This window comes from Amblyomma americanum, chromosome 3, assembly GCF_052857255.1.
Source record: "Amblyomma americanum isolate KBUSLIRL-KWMA chromosome 3, ASM5285725v1, whole genome shotgun sequence".
NCBI classification, from domain to species: Eukaryota; Metazoa; Arthropoda; class Arachnida; order Ixodida; family Ixodidae; genus Amblyomma; species Amblyomma americanum.
In genome coordinates, this window is record NC_135499.1 from 179,633,103 (window position 1) to 179,650,702 (window position 17,600).

Genomic DNA, 17,600 nt, shown 5'->3' on the forward strand with positions numbered 1-17,600 from the left:
TTGGCGTAAGTTGCCTTCGGAGTTTGTGGTGAAAAATTTATTATTGCGGCACTTTCATTGAGAAAAAAATATTCGCTGCAATTTATTGCCCTCCTGCGGTCTCATTGGAGCTCCAATAATTGAATTACTGCTGGCTTCAACACTTACGAAGATTTACATCCTATTAATAATGTTCGGAAATCTAGTGTAGAAGAAAACCATGACACTAAGATGCCACCTGCACTCCCGCCTCCTTCCGGAACAATAGCATATTTAGCGAATTATACTGAGAGAAACTGGTCTAACGTGATGAGCAAGCTAGAGAACACCGCCGCGGTGGCTCAGTTGTTATAGAAAACGGCTGCTGACCCGAAAGACGAGGGTTCGATCCTGGCAGCTGCGGTGGAATTTCGAGGTAGGCGCCGCGGTGGCTCGGTACTTAGGGCGCTCGGTAACTGATCCGGAGTACCCGGATTCGAACCCGATCGCGGCGGCAGCGTTTCGATGGAGGCAAAATGGAAAGGTGAATGTGCGCTGTGCGATGTCAGTGCACTTTGAAGATCCCCAGGTGGTCCAAATTATTCAAAAGCCATCCAATACGGTACCTCTATCTTCCTTTCTTCTTTCACTCCCTCCTTTATCCCTTACCTATTGCGCCTTTTGAGTTTCGCCTCCATCGAAACGCGGCCGCCGCGGTCGGGTTCTAAACCCTGGTACTCCGGCTCAGTAGCCGAGAGCCTCAACCACTGAGCCGCAGCGGAGGTACAAGTGCTTTCGCAATAGAACTGCTGGCGAAAGCCATTTGGACCGTTACGAACGCGACACCACATCCGGAAAAACCGAGGCCCGCGTTTGGCTAAAAGCATTCCTTGCAGCCAAAGCTAGACAGGAATCGAAAGGAGATGTTACTGCGCCGACTAGTCCTGTCTGTAAATGAAGGTTTGTATGCAGTCCATACAGGATGGGTTCTATTGTCTTGCCCTTCTAAAGGTTCGGCCTCTTCAAGCGCGCTACGACGACGTTCAGAAGGACCCTTTTGCTACAAAAATTGGTCGCCCTGTGTTTCACAAGGACCTGGCATGAACCCACCGGTGCTCTGCCGATGCCCGGCTTCACGTTCGTTAGCGGATCAAAAAGGCAGAGAAACAAAGATGCTGCAGTTTTCATTTACGTCCGGACCGATGTACTAAAGGCAGTTGAAGAAATTCAGTTACCAAGTGACCAGCTCGAATAGATAGATAGATAGATAGATAGATAGATAGATAGATAGATAGATAGATAGATAGATAGATAGATAGATAGATAGATAGATAGATAGATAGATAGATAGATAGATAGATAGATAGATAGATAGATAGATAGATAGATAGATAGATAGATAGATAGATAGATAGATAGATAGATAGATAGATAGATAGATAGATAGATAGATAGATAGATAGATAGATAGATAGATAGATAGATAGATAGATAGATAGATAGATAGATAGATAGATAGATAGATAGATAGATAGATAGATAGATAGATAGATAGATAGATAGATAGATAGATAGATAGATAGATAGATAGATAGATAGATAGATAGATAGATAGATAGATAGATAGATAGATAGATAGATAGATAGATAGATAGATAGATAGATAGATAGATAGATAGATAGATAGATAGATAGATAGATAGATAGATAGATAGATAGATAGATAGATAGATAGATAGATAGATAGATAGATAGATAGATAGATAGATAGATAGATAGATAGATAGATAGATAGATAGATAGATAGATAGATAGATAGATAGATAGATAGATAGATAGATGGACGGACGGACAGAGACGGACAGAGACGGACAGACAGACGGGCTTTAGAATGCGCACTGTCGAAGGGGAGCAAACCTTTCTTCGACCTAACGTTATATGACCAACACACCCGCTCGTCGGTAAAAACCAGCATCAGATCTAAAAATTGGATCCTGTTCTCTTTTGGCATTTCCCACGTAAAGTTCATTCCACCAGACGAGGCCTTGAACACGCCGACGATGCCCTTTACTGCTTCAAGCATGTCGATGGCCGCTTCACTGTCTAACACAATTAGGAAATCATCCACATAACGGCATATCTTGACGATGTGCTTATCATGCAGATGTTCTTGAACTCTCCTATCCATGGCGAACAAGTAAATGTCTGTTTCTTCTACTCGTCCTAGTTCCGTTGCGCTTTGTCAGTCTGTGTCGTAGCAGACAGACAGACAGACAGACAGACAGACAGACAGACAGACAGACAGATAGATAGATAGATAGATAGATAGATAGATAGATAGATAGATAGATAGATAGATAGATAGATAGATAGATAGATAGATAGATAGATAGATAGATAGATAGATAGATAGATAGATAGATAGATAGATAGATAGATAGATAGATAGATAGATAGATAGATAGATAGATAGATAGATAGATAGATAGATAGATAGATAGATAGATAGATAGATAGATAGATAGATAGATAGATAGATAGATAGATAGATAGATAGATAGATAGATAGATAGATAGATAGATAGATAGATAGATAGATAGATAGATAGATAGATAGATAGATAGATAGATAGATAGATAGATAGATAGATAGATAGATAGATAGATAGATAGATAGATAGATAGATAGATAGATAGATAGATAGATAGATAGATAGATAGATAGATAGATAGATAGATAGATAGATAGATAGATAGATAGATAGATAGATAGATAGATAGATAGATAGATAGATAGATAGATAGATAGATAGATAGATAGATAGATAGATAGATAGATAGATAGATAGATAGATAGATAGATAGATAGATAGATAGATAGATAGATAGATAGATAGATAGATAGATAGATAGATAGATAGATAGATAGATAGATAGATAGATAGATAGATAGATAGATAGATAGATAGATAGATAGATAGATAGATAGATAGATAGATAGATAGATAGATAGATAGATAGATAGATAGATAGATAGATAGATAGATAGATAGATAGATAGATAGATAGATAGATAGATAGATAGATAGATAGATAGATAAAAAGGGGGAGGGAAAGGCAGGGATAATAACCAGAAAGGGGTTCCGGTTGGCTACCCTGCACTGGGGAAGAGGGATTAGGGGACTAAAAGGAGGAAGAGAGAAGGGAAAAAAGGCATAACACACACGCACAACGCTGTCACAATTTGTCACTCAATCCAGCAGCTCTCAAGTAGGCAAAGAGTGCCTTGTATGCCTTGAGGGCAGTCGACTGCTGTGGCCACGGACTGAGGATCTTTTGCTCTGTTAATGGGCGAGGGTCGAGGCGGTCCAGGGCACAACACAGTGTATGTCTTGCACTCGCAAATGCAGGGCACTCACAGAGAAGATGAGCGATGGTCTCCTCACAACCGCAGCTTTCACAGGCAGGACTGTCGGCTATCCCCATCCGGAAATCATGGTGGTTGGTAAAAGCAACACCGATCCATAAACAGCATAACAATGTTGCGTCGCGACGTGCTAAGTTACGTGGAAGACGAAGGCGCAGTCCAGGGTCCAGTGCCTTGAGGCGGAGGTTGCAAACCTCTCCCGTGTTCCACGCTGAAAGTGTGAGCTCCAGCGCCAAAGGGCGAAGCCCACATGCAGAGTCAGGTCTTGATATTGGGATCCTCACTGGAAGTGCGTCGTTGTGAGCAGAACGCGCAGCCGCATCGACCTGGTGATAACCGTTAATACCACAGTGTCTTGGCAGCCATTGAAAAATGATGTCATGACCTTTGGATACGGTGCCTTGATACAGTATACGGATCTCAGCAACAAGTTGTTCCTGCGACACGCGGCGTAGCGCAGCTTGCAGGGCTTGAAGGGTTGCTTTAGAGTCTGTGAAAACCGTCCAGTCATGTGGAGGTTCTTGACTGATGAACTCTACCGCAGCCAGTAAGGCTGCGAGTTCCGCACCAGTTGAAGATGTTGGATAGGTCGTCTTCACTTTCATGAAGATGGATCTGGCCGGTATCACCACCAACCCCGCAGAACTGGTCGAGTGAACTCATCCATCTGTGTAAAAATGTATGCGGTGACTGCGGTAAGAATGCAGGTGATTCAATGTCATTTGTTTGAGAGCGGGCAGTGATACACCAGCTTTCTTCATAATGCCAGGAATATAGAGGTGAACCCGAGATTCATGAAGGTGATTCATAAGGGTGAGCACGGTCTTGACGCAGGGGTGAACTCCGACGGAAGATATGCGCGATGGGCTTCAATGACTTTGGCGAATGCAGTACGCGGTCTAATTATTGGGAGTGTTGCGAGGTGATGACAGGGAACCCGTGTGAGGTGCCGAATATGTGTTCTCATGGTGTCAACAGCGATGTATGTAGTAACAGGATGTTCCCGGGCAACAAGAACAGTTGCTGCTGTTGATGTATATTTAGGCACTCCAAGGCAGATACGGAGAGCTTGCGCTTGCACACTTAGAAGAGTCTTGATATTTGTCTTTCTAATCGAACTGAATATCGAACACTGTACCGCATGTTGCCCAGAAGTAGGGAACGGTACAGTTGTAGCATCGAGCGCACTGATGTGCCCCAGGACTTTCCCCTGAGGAAGGAGAGGACGTGGACAATCGTAATTAGTCTCTTTCTCCTGTCGTAGATATGTGGACTCCACGAGAGGTTCCTGTCGATGACAACACCAAGGAATCTGTGGCTTTTCTCATAGGGAATGGCTTCACCTTTTATGCGAATGGGGTAACGTGACATTATTTTGCGTGTGAACGCCACAAGTGAACACTTTTCGGTCGAAATGTTCAGGCCCTGCAAGCGAAGATAAGATGTCAATATCGATGCCGCCTTTTGAAGTCTTACACGAACTTGAGGATGGGTCACCCCTGATGCCCAAATACAGATATCTGCATATACAGAGATCTGAGCAGATTGTGGCAGCACTCCACCCTGAGGGACTCCGCGCGAATTCCGGTGTAAGGACGTTGGTCCGTCCGCAGTCAGGACAAAAAACGACCTCTCTGATAAATAGCTGCGTATCCAGCTGAACGTGAGGCCTACGATCTCAGCAGCTTCCATTGCGCCCAAAATTGCCTGATGCGTTACGTTGTCGTACGCGCCCTTGATATCCAAAAACAATGTCACGGTCAATATTTTCAAACTTTTGCTGTGTTGCACCGACATTACAAGGTCAACCACGTTGTCGATAGAAGAGCGACCCTGTCGGAACCCAGACATGAAGGTTAGATAAATCTGATATCGCTCCAAGTACCATTCCACGCGTGTGAGCAGCATTCTTTCCATGACTTTGCCGACGCAGCTGGTGAGTGCAATTGGACGGTATGATGAAAGGTCGAGCGGTGATTTCCCCGGTTTAAGAAGTGGAACCAGACGACTAGTCTTCCAATCATGATGAACTGTGCCAGCAGTCCATGACTTGTTATAAGCGTGCAAAAGAGCCCGTCGAGCTTCTTGGCCAAGGTTGGCAAGTGCGGAGTACGTCACACCATCGGGCCCTGGTGATGATGACCTTCTACAAAAAGCCAGCGCGGCATCAAGTTCTTCCATGGAGAATAGTACATCCATCCGAGAATCCAGTGAGTGTGGAACATTGTTGCAGTGCAGCGTTGCGCCTGGATTCGGAGGGCCAGTTATTCTTGCGCAGAAATCTTCGGCTACCTCAACCACACTGCGCCTTTGGTGGAGCGCTACGGATTTGAACGGGTAGCGCTGTTGAGGGGACGTGCGAAGACCCCGAATTACACTCCAAACGTGTGACAAAGGCTTCCGTGGATCAAGTCTTTGGCAAAATGTCCTCCAGCGTTGTGTTTGCAGTGCCTGAATTCTGCGCTGAATCTTCTTTTGTATGCGCCTAGCATCTCTTAGATCTAGGCGCGACATTGTGCGTCGGTATCTGCGCTCTGCCCTGCGCCGTTGTGATCGCAGTCGCTGCAATTCGAAGTCAAGATCGGTGTAGTTAACGACAGGTTTAAAGGGGCAGGTGGCGTGTTCCATGGCCCCCTTAATTTTTTTTCAAGACCGGTAGAGGAGCCCTCTGTGCAAGCAGCCTCCATAAGTAATTTAAGAACTGTCCAGTCAATTCACTGCCTACACGGGCTGGGAAAAATGTGGAATGACCGGTAATAATCAGATATGTTGGGATATGGTCGCTGGCATGGATTTCTACATCCAAAAACCACCGGACGCTGTTGGTAAGGCACTGTGAAACGAAAGTCAAGTCCAAGCAGCTGCTATAAGTCACCCCTCGAATATAGGTCGGGCTTCCGTCATTAAGGCACTGGAGGTCATGGTCAGAGGCGAAGGACACAAGCTGTCTTCCCCTAACGTCCATCCTAACGCCTCCCCACATGGTATGATGAGCATTGAAGTCACCCATAATGACCCACGGAGCAGGTGTAGCTGCCATCAAACCACTCAACCTTCTGGCGTCGAAACGACTTGATGGCGCCAAGTACACCGCCAGTAGCGTAAACGTCAGGTCTCGGCTCTTCACTGTCAGGCAAACGTACTGATTGACTTCGTTCGGAGGAACTGAATGTTGTACATATGTAAGTTCACGTGAATGTAGACGATGACTTTGCTGAATCTGTTGCGCGTGGGTGATGCAAATGCCTCGTAACCGGATATTCGCGAAATTGCCGGGTCTTCGGTTCAAAAATCACAAGAATGGGGAAGTGATTCTCGTAGACGTAGTGCCGTAAATCGGAAATCCGGGACTGAAGTCCACAGGCATTCCATTGAAAAATGAAAACTTGCTTGACTTTCTTTTGAAAAGACAGGTCCAAAGGAGCCATGATGCCTTCTACTGTAGAGCCGCAAGAACTGTATGTAGCGCGTCCAGCACTTGAAGTGCGCTATTTGCTGCCGGCGTGCGTAGGCTGGAAAGCAGAGCACGCATGGTATTCATTAGTGACGTTAGCATTGCAATCACTTGCATATCTGTGCCATGGCCTTGATCGTGCCTGTTGCCTGGATCAGTCGTAGGCGCTGCACGCTGCCCTGAGTGCGCCAACATCCCTGACACAGTAGGCGTAGAAGGCTTTGGCAGTGGTGGCCAAGTTGCATCTGAGGCAGCAGGTCCATCCTAACCAAGCGCCGGGCTCCCTTGATTTGGTGCAGTTTTTGGTGGAGGCGGACAAGCTGCAGTTGCATCTGGGGCATTCTTCTCAAATGTGACTACTTTCTTCGACGACCTTCGGCGGCGCGAACGACGTCGTCGCACCTTTGCGGCGGCTTCTTTGTGCGTAGAATGGTCTCGCACCATTTGCTTCAGTACCGCCCGCTCGGTCTTTAGACGGGGGCAGTCTTTCGAGGAAGAGTCATGAGGGCCGTGGCAGTTGGCGCACTTCAAGGTAGTCGCGCGGCAAACGTCACCGCTGTGTGACTCGGAGCATCGCGGGCATACGGTGGAGTTGGTGCAGACGCTGCTCACGTGGCCGATCCTCATGCACTTCCTGCATTAAAGTGGCTTAGGCACAAAAGGTCGAACTGGATGACGAAAGTGTCCAACCTTTACGTACGATGGTATGCAGTCACCCTTGAAGGTCAGCTTGATGCATGTAGACCTTCCTAACCGCTGAACTTGAATGATGGAAATGCCGTTGGTTGCCGGCTTGATGAACACGGGTAAATCTGCGTCAATGATGGCGATGTCGATGTTTTAGATTACGCCAGCCGTAGTGCAGCTGTCCTGGAGAATAAGGGGGCGTACACTGATGTTGCCGAGTTTGGTGATTGCGGTTAAACTCTCTAGCGCACTTCGCTCCACCACATCATAGGCAATGACGTTATTGAATGGGTTTATTCTGATATCTTTAATGCCTCCCGGTACGAGGCTCTCCAGATAAATAGAGGTGGTTTGCCTGCTCAGGAGGTTCAAGTTGTCCGTTGAGTTGAACGGCACAAACAAGTCTGTATGAGCCGAGGAACTTCGCGCCGTGATGATCAATGGCGTTCTTGATGAGGACACCGTTGACGTGCTCGATGAGGACGGTTCGGCTTATCTACGCAATCTGCGCTTGGCCTTCTTGCCAACAACCGGTATAAAACCGTCCTCGGCCGAGGACGAGGAGTCTTCACTTGGCACCGAGTACACAACAGTGCCCTGGCTGCTCGAGTCACTGTGGCGGTCAGGCGCTTCCTCTGGGCGGCTGCTGCCGACCCACCGGGTTCCAATAGAGGCCCGGCAGCCTCCACTTCCATCGCCGTGGCAAAAAGGGAGCGGCGCCTCCCTGATTATAGCACAAATTACCAAAAAACTGCAGAGACGTGAAGGCAGCGTTCTGATACAGAACAACTTCCCACCTCGAATATGCGGACATGTGTGCCATGCGGTTTCCAAACAATTTGGTTGTAGTTACTTGTCGCCAAATACTAGCGAAACCCGCTCCAAACTGTTTGCGACAGTCATCCATCGCGTTTCAGAAACAAAATAATATTGTCAATGGGAGACTTCAACCAGGATTATTCAAAACATCCTCACTTTGTAGAACGGTTTAAAAACGAATGTGGATTCTCTTTAACAACCCCGCTAAACATGGTCGCGATTGATCGTAAAACGTATAGAGATATAGTTTTACAAAGCAGGTATACAGCATAAGGCGTTTCCTGTTTCTCAAATTACTTTCGCGATGATAGAACATAGTGTTTGTTCTGATAAAAACTTCGGATTGTCAACCGCATTTCCATGCCGAAAAATGTCGCGAAGACATGAGGTCTTCGAACATTGTTGATATGTTGTAATATAACAATAAAACAAGTTGACGAAATCTTGTCAAAATAGTTCTTCGTAGTGAGATGCGGATAACGGCGTCTCGGCGGCTTAGTCGCCATTGTTGCGCTTAGGCCTCTCTGTACTGTCTGCAAGTCGCTGACGTAGACGGTGAAATGTAGCCGGAGTAGCAGCTTTCGAAATGTGCTACATTGCCGTCTAGAACGCGCAAATGTGGACAAGCTCGCTTTTGAAACTATCCCGGAATTCCCATTTGGTTTTCTCTATACAGCAAATTTGTTTCGTTCTAAATGCTTGCTTTGCCAAAAAAACACAAATGTGTTAATCAATTACCATCCGGATTCGAGTTGCTTGAAGAGTTCAAAGAAAATAGCGAAGAGTTCTTGTGTTTGTAAAGAGTTGTGTTTGAAAATGAAATGGCGCAGTATCTGTCTCGCATACCGCCTGACACCTGAACCCCGCCGTGGTGGTGGTAGTGGTTTTATTAAAAATAATAGTAAAAAAGAATATAATATATAATTGGTTTTTTTTGGTGGAAAGGAAATGGCGCAGTATCTGTCTCATATATCGTTGGACACCTGAACCGCGCCGTAAGGGAAGGGATAAAGGAGGGAGTGAAAGAAGAAAGAGAGAAATAGGTGCCGTAGTGGAGGGCTCCGGAATAATTTCGACCACCTGGGGATCTTTAACGTGCACTGACATCGCACAGCACACGGGCGCCTTAGCGTTTTTCCTCCATAAAAACGCAGCCGCCGCGGTCGGGTTCGAACCCGGGAACTCCGGATCAGTAGTCGAGCGCCCTAACCACTGAGCCACCGCGGCGGGTAGTAGTAAGAAGGAAGGAAAAGATTTTTGCTAGCCCCGGCATCTGCCATCGATACTGAAGCACCTGAGCTGGGGCAGCGGAAATAAAGGGTAGCAGGCAGAATGGAGAAATGAAATAAAAGTGGTGAGGGTACAGGAAGAGAGGACAGGGGGAGATGTAATATGTACAAACTATTTACACAATAAGAAATGTGTCCAGGTTGTGCGCGTCATGAAGGGATAAAGGAGGGAATGAAAGAAGAAAGGAAGGCAGAGGTGCCGCAGTGTAGGGCTCCGAAATAATTTCGGCCACCTGGGGATCTTTAACGTGCACTGACATCGCACATTTCACAGGCGCCTTTCCATTTCGCCTCCATCGAAACACTGCGGCCACGGTCGGGTTCGAAACCCCGGGTGCGATCATTTATGGATGGACATTGATTATGGTCCAGATTGGCCAAGGAGAAGTTTTGGAGGTGCACCGCACGGCAATTTGGAATTTTGTAAAATTTGAATTTCGAAAAATATAGAGTTTCCAAAATTTCAAATTTTTGCCCGGCGCACCCTCCAAATTTCACCTTGGCCGATATGGACCATAATTTTTTGGAAACTGTAGAGATACCCACCGCTGTGGCTCAGTGGTTAGCGCGTTCGGCTACACATCCTGAGTTTCCGGGTTCAAACCCGACTGCGGCGGCCGCGTTTCAATGGAGTCGAGACGCAAAGGCGCCCGTGTGCTGTGCGATGTCAGTGCACGTTAAAGATCCTCAGGGGGTCGAAATTATTCCGGAGCCCTCCACTATGACACCTCTTCCGTCAGGCCCGCTTCGCGAGCGAGCCGCCCGTTTTCGGCCGCCAGGCAGACGTGGGGCGGAAATGTGTTGTACGATCACTTTGGCGCTTGGGAGCGAGGCGGATGGTCCCAGCATTCCGATTGGCGCGCCCGGCAGTGCCTGTCATCTAATCCCGTACGGCGGTACAGGCATGCATGCTTGTAGGAAAACACGCCGATATCTTGCAGTAGGAATAGCCCGTATTAATTGCGGCGTACTCGAGACATCCGTTCCGTCAATGTTTTTCTTTTTTTGCCGCGGGATTTTCGTCGGAGGTACAATCGTGGTCGGCTGTGATGTGTGGGAAACGACATGTGGACCATTTATATCCAAGAGACCGAAAAGCGCGTCACATCGCGAACTCCTCCTCATTCGATCGTGATGTTTTCACAACGGTCGACGATTTGCCTAAATAACAGAAGGTCCTCTCTGAAAGTTAGGCTACGCTCAGGATTTCAGAACAGCGATGCGATTCTTATTGCGAATTCTCGATAGGGTCAGGTCACAGTACAGGCTGCTATCCACCGACCGTAATTATAACTGGGATAATCATATTTTTCAAATAGTTTAAATTACATACTTAAAATTTTTAGTCAGTTATTTAAAATTGCACACTGCAGTGTTCTTGCACTGCTGAGAGAGAAAAAATAATTGCACTTGCAGCCTTTTGTAAGCATTTGCACAGTTGTCGTTTTAATATGCAAACACCCCCCCCCCCGCCCCCCCAAACTATCTACAGCCAGCTGACTGTTAATGCAAAATACATGCTTATCTATTCAATATATAAGTTGTGTGTATGTGTCGGAATTGTGTAGGCATTAATTATTATTATTATTATTATTATTATTATTATTATTAATATTATTATTGGTTTTGAGGAAAGGAAATGGCGCAGTATCTCTCATATATCGTTGGACACCTGAACCGCGCCGGAAGGGAAGGGATAAAGGAGGGAGGGAAAGAAGAAAGGAAGAAAGAGGTGCCGTAGTGGAGGGCTCCGGAATAATTTCGTCCACCGGGGGATCTTTAACGTGCAATGAGATCCACAGCACACGGGCGCCTTGGCGTTTTGCCTCCATAAAAACGCAGCCGCAAGTACGTGCCCACCGCGGTGGCTCAGTGCTTAGGGCGCTCGACTACTGATCCGGAGTTCCCGGGTTCGAACCCGACCGCGGCGGCTGCGTTTTTATGGAGGAAAAACTCTAAGGCGCCCGTGTGCTGTGCGATGTCAGTACACGTTGAAGATCCTCAAGTGGTCGAAATTATCCTGGAGCTCTCCACTACGGCACCTCTTTCTTCCTTTCTTCTTTCACTCCCTCCTTTTCCCCCTTCCCTTACGGCGCGTTTCAGGTGTCCAACGATATATGAGACATACTGCGCCATTTCCTTTCCCCCAAAACCGATTAATATTATTATTAGTAGTACATGCTTTCGCACTGATTCGAATGTGGTTAACATTCTCTACAGTTTATAAATGGTTATTGCGGAAAGCAAATGGCTCAGTATTTGTCTCACATATAGGCGGACACCTGAACCGCGCCGTGAGGGAATGGATAAAAGAGAGAGTTAAAGAAGAAAGAGGTGCCTTAGTGGAGGACTCCGGAATAATTTCGACCACCTGGGGATCTTTAACGTGCACTGACATCGCACAGCACACGGGCGCCTTTGCGTTTCGACTCCGTCGAAACGCGGCCGCCGCGGTCGGGTTCCAACCCGGGAACTCTGAATGTGTAGCCGAGCGTTCTAACTACTGAGCCACCGCGGCGGGTATCTCTAATAGTTTCCAAAAAATTATGGTCCATATCTGTCGAGGTGAAATTTGGGGGTTGCGCCGGGCAAAAATTCGAAATTTTGGAAACTCTATATTTTCCGAAATTCCAATTTTCTAAAATTCCAAATTTCCGTGCGGCACAGCTCCAAAATTTTACCTTGGCCAATCTAGACCATAATCAAAGTCCATCCATAATTGATCGCAGCCGGAGTTACGAACCCGACCGCGGCGGCAGCGTTTCGATGGAGGTGAAATGGAAAGGCGCCTGTGAAATGTGCGATGTCAGCGCACGTTAAAGATCTCCATGTGGTCGAAACTATTCTAGAGCCCTCCACTACGGCACCTAATAATAATAATTGGTTTTTGGGGAAAGGAAATGGCGCAGTATCTGTCTCATATATCGTTGGACACCTGAACCGCGCCGTAAGGGAAGGGATAAAGGAGGGAGTGAAAGGAGAAAGGAAGAATAGGTGCCGTAGTGGAGGGCTCCGGAATAATTTCGACCACCTGGGGATCTTTAACGTGCACTGACATCGCACAGTACACGGGCGCCTTAGCGTTTTTCCTCCATAAAAACGCAGCCGCCGCGGTCGGGTTCGAACCCGGGAACTCCGGATCAGTAGTCGAGCGCCCTAACCACTGAGCCACCGCGGCGGGGTGAACTACTGCACCTCTATCTTGATTTCTTCGTCCACTCCCTTCTATATCCCTTCCCTTTTGCGCCTTTTGCGTACCGCCTCCATCGAAACGCGGCCGCCGCGGTCGGGTTCGATACCCTGGTAGTACGGCTCAGTAGTTGAGAGTCCCAACCACTGAGCAGCCGCGGAGGGACAAGGGCTTTCGCAATAAAACTGCTGGCGAACGCCATTTTGACCGTTACGAACGTGAGGCCACATCCGGAAAAATCGAGGCCCGCGTTTGGCTGAAAGCATTCCTTGCAGCCAAAGCTCCTTTCTTCTTTCACTCAGTCCTTTGTCCCTTCCCTTACGGTGTATTTAAGGTGTCCGCCGATATATGAGACAGATACTGCGCCATTTACTTTTTTCCCAAAACCAATTATAATAATTATTATTACTATTAGCCCAAGCCAGGCAGGAATAGAAAGGAGATGTTACTGCGTCGACTGGTCCTGTCTGTAAATGAAGGTTTGTATGCAGTCCATACAGGATGGCTTCGATTGTCTTGCCCTGCTAAAGGTTCGACCTCTTCGAGCGCGCTACGAAGACGTTCAAAAGGACCCTTTTGCTACAAAAATTGGTCATCCCGTGTTTCACAAGCCCCGCCGCGGTAGCTCAGTGGTTAGGGCGCTCGACTACTGATCCGGAGTTCCCGGGTTCGAACCTGACCGCGGCGGCTGCGTTTTTATGGAGGAAAAACGCTAAGGCGCCCATGTGCTGTGCGATGTCAGTGCACGTTAAAGATCCCCAGGTGGTCGAAATTATTCCGGAGCCCTCCACTACGGCCCCTCTTCTTCCTTTCTTTTTTAGCTCCCTCCTTAATCCCTTTCCTTACGGCGCGGTTCAGGTGTCGAACAAAATATGAGACAGATACTGCGCCAATTCCTTTCCACCAAAACCAATTATTATTATTATTATTATTATTATTATTATTATTATTATTATTATTATTATTATTATTATTATTATTATTATTATTATTATTATTATTATTATTTCACAAGGACCTGGCATGAACCCACCGATGCTCTGCCGATGCCCGGCCTCACGTTCGTTAACGGATCAAAAAGGCAGAGAAACAAAGCTGCTGCAGCTTCCATTTACGTCCGTACCGGTGTATTAAAGGCAGTTGAAGAAATTCAGTTACCAAGTGACAAGCTCGAATATGCGGACATGTGTGCGATGCGGTTTCCAAACAATTTGGTTGTAGTTACTTATCGCCAAATACTAGCGAAACGCGTTCCAAACTGTTTACGACAGTCTTCCACCGCGTTTCAGAAACAAAAAAATATGGTCAATGGGAGACTTCAACCAAGATTATTCAAAACATCCTCACTTTGTAGAACGGTTTAAAAACGAATGTGGATTCTCTTTATCAACCCCGCTAAACATGGTCGCGATTGATCGTAAAACGTATAGAGATATAGTGTTACAAAACAGGTATACAGTATAAGGCGTTTCCTGTTTCGCAGATTACTTTCGCGATGATAATACATAGTGTTTGTTCTGTTGAAAACTTGGGATTGTCAACCACATTTGCATGCCGAAAAATGTCGCGATGACATGAGGTCTTCGAACATTGTAGACATGTTGTAATATTACATACGAAATCTTCTCACAATAATTCTTCGTAGTCAGTGAGACAGGCCTTCGTAGAGAGCATCTACAAACAGGGTTAAATCCTTAAAAAGTTTTGTGTGACTCATTGTTCAGGGCCAGAAGTACTTTTCACCCCAAAGATTTGTTGAAATGAAAGGAAATGAAATGAAATGTTTGCCATTGTTGCGCTTAAGCCTCCCTGTACTGTCAGCAAGTCCTTGTGGATGACTGTGAAATGTAGCCTGAGCTGTAGCTTTCCAAATGTGCTGTATTGCTGTCTAGAACGCGTAAATGTGAACAAGATCGCTTTGAAAACTATCCCGAAATTCCCGATTGGTTTCCTCTACACAGCAGATTTGTTTCATCCAAATGCTTGTTTTGCCAAAAAAACACAAATGTGTTAACCTAATACCATCCGGATTCAAGTGGCTTGAAGAGTTAAAAAAAAATACTGATCAGTTCTTGTGTTTGAAAAATAGGCGGTGGTGGTGGTGGTGGTAGTGGTTTTATTTAAAAAAATATTAGTAAAAAGGAAGGAAAAGATTTTTGCTAGCCCCGGCATCTGCCATCGATACTGAAGCACCTGAGCTGGGGCAGCGGAAATAAAGGACAGCAGGCAGAATGGAGGAAAAATTGAAAATGGAAATGGATTTTTTGGGGAAAGGAAATGGCGCAGTATTTATCTCACGTACCGGCTGACATCTGAACCGCGCCGTAAGGGAAGGGATAAAGAAGGGAATGAAAGAAGGAAGGAAGAAACAGGTGCCGCAGTGTAGGGCTCCGGAATAATTTCGACCACCTGGGAATCTTTACCGTGCACTGACATCGTACAGCACACGGGCACCTTAGCGTTTCGCCTCTTTCTTGCTGTCTTCTTTCACTCCCTGCTTTATCCCTTCTCCTACGGCGAAGTTCAGGTGTCCGTCGAGATGTGAGACAGATACTGCGCTATTTCCTTTCCACTAAAAACAGTTTTCAATTTCAGACGTCGCACAGCCCACGGGCACCTTATTGCGGGAGGAACGCTGAGGAGCAGAGCGGATCAGACGCGCTCCTTATGGGGTCCGTCAACTCTTCATTCAGACCTCCCCTACTCTACCCGACGTCATCTGCCTTCAAGGAATCGGAACGCAATCCGCTGCCCTAAGAAGCTGCTACAGACTTTTTATTCGCTGTGTATGTATCCAAATCCATAGCCTCTGTGGCCCACTCCACCTCAGTTACTGGGATTGCCCATATATTACTAGAGGAACGCTACTAACGTCCCATGGACTAACCTCAGTGAGACCCTGGGGAGTGATCATTACATCCTGAGTACAGCAATCTCCGCTCCCAAGCTCATACATTTCATTGGGGATACGAATATCACTAATCGAGAAACTTTTCGTAAGTTTTCCCCCCTCTAAGGAAGGATCATGAGCGTAACAGTGTGGACACGACACATACGAGATACTCATGCTTCCGCAACTCAAACCATAAAACGCAATGCTGCCACTCCGGAAGTCGATCGACGTGTACAGTTGTGGGAGACGACAAAGAAACTCATAAGACGTTGGAAAAAGCAAACTCAATAAACAACTCCACCTGCGCATTGCCTCCTTCACCCAGAAAACTCGGCAATATTCCACCAACCTTGCTCAACAAAAATTTCGAGGACGCTTAAGCTTCGTCTTTAAGAGTGAGACGCGACAGCCTGTTGCAGCGTTGCCATTGGGTCCACGGAATACCATCGCCCGTTCGGCGCGACGCGTGGCCCGTTGGGCAATTTAAGAGAGAGAGAGAAGTTGTTGCCAGGAAGAAAGAAAAGGAAAGTGCACAGGCCTGATCACTGGCTTAAGCCTAGCCACAATCGCTACCACGTGCAGATAATAGGAGAGTTGAAAGATGGGATAGAAAGACTGGATAGTAAAGACGCACTAAAGACAAGGCGGTGGTGGTAGTGGTTTTATTAAAAATAATAGTAAAAAGGAAGGAAAAGATTTTTGCTAGCCCCGGCATCTGCCATCGATACTGAAGCACCTGAGCTGGGGCAGCGGAAATAAAGGACAGCAGGCAGAATGGAGAAATGAAATGAAAGAGGTGAGGGGACAGGAATAGAGGACAGGGGGAGAAGTAATATGTACAAACTATTTACACAATAAGTAATGTGTCCAAGTTGTGCGCGTGATTAGTTCATTTTAGAGGAATTAAATCACATACGCGCACAGCACTGTGTAGGTTACAACTGGAGTGGGGCGTCCAGTTATTAATCGTTCAAGGTAGAACTCGCGGAGCGTTCGGTCACTGCGTGTAACTGCCTGACGGAGAACAGACGGGACGTCAAGCCCGTGTGTTCGAGGAATGCACAGAGGCTCACCAAAGTTCGCTCACGAGTGCGCGCACTCTAAAAACAAGGCCGATCCCGGAGGCAGTGCAATACCGGGCCAACCGGTGGCGGGAGTGAAGCATCCTTCAAGCTCTCCGCCACATTTCCAAAAATAAGACCAATTGGACCCGTAACAGATACTCTACGGGGTCCGGACGTAAATTTAAGGAAAGGACGCTTGTCTCGCATATCTCGGTGGACACCCGGACCGGGCCGTAAGGGAATAATTGGTTTTTGAGGAAAGGAAATGGCGCAGTATCTGTCTCATATATCGTTGGACACCTGAACCGCGCTGTAAGGAAAGGGATAAAGGAGGGAGTGAAAGAAGAAAGGAATAGGTGCCGTAGTGGAGGGCTCCGAAATAATTTCGCCCACCTGGGGATCTTTAACGTGCACTGACATCGCACGGCACACGGGCTCCTTGGCGTTTTGCCTCCATAAAAACACAGCCGCAAGTTCGTGCCCGCCGCGGTGGCTCAGTGGTTAGGGCGCTCGACTACTGATCCGGAGTTCCCGGGTTCGAACCCGACCGTGGCGGCATATATATATATATATATATATATATATATATATATATATATATATATATATATATATATATATATATATATATATATATATATATATATATATATATATATATTTATGAAGGGAGCCAACAGTCACCGAACACTCAAGGCTCGCTTACACCCAGTAAACATAAATACCCACGAGAGCAGCAGATTGGACAGCCGTCGCCGTAGCTCAGTTGGTAAGAGCACCGGACGCGATATTCGGAGGTCGTGGGTTCGGATCCCACCG

General features: G+C 46.6%; 1 pseudogene; it reads right to left on the reverse strand.

Annotated features, from left to right (window-relative positions):
* Window positions 1-16,819: 16,819 nt before the first annotated feature.
* On the reverse strand, window positions 16,820-16,975 carry LOC144126408 (U2 spliceosomal RNA; annotated as a pseudogene).
* Window positions 16,976-17,600: the final 625 nt, after the last annotated feature.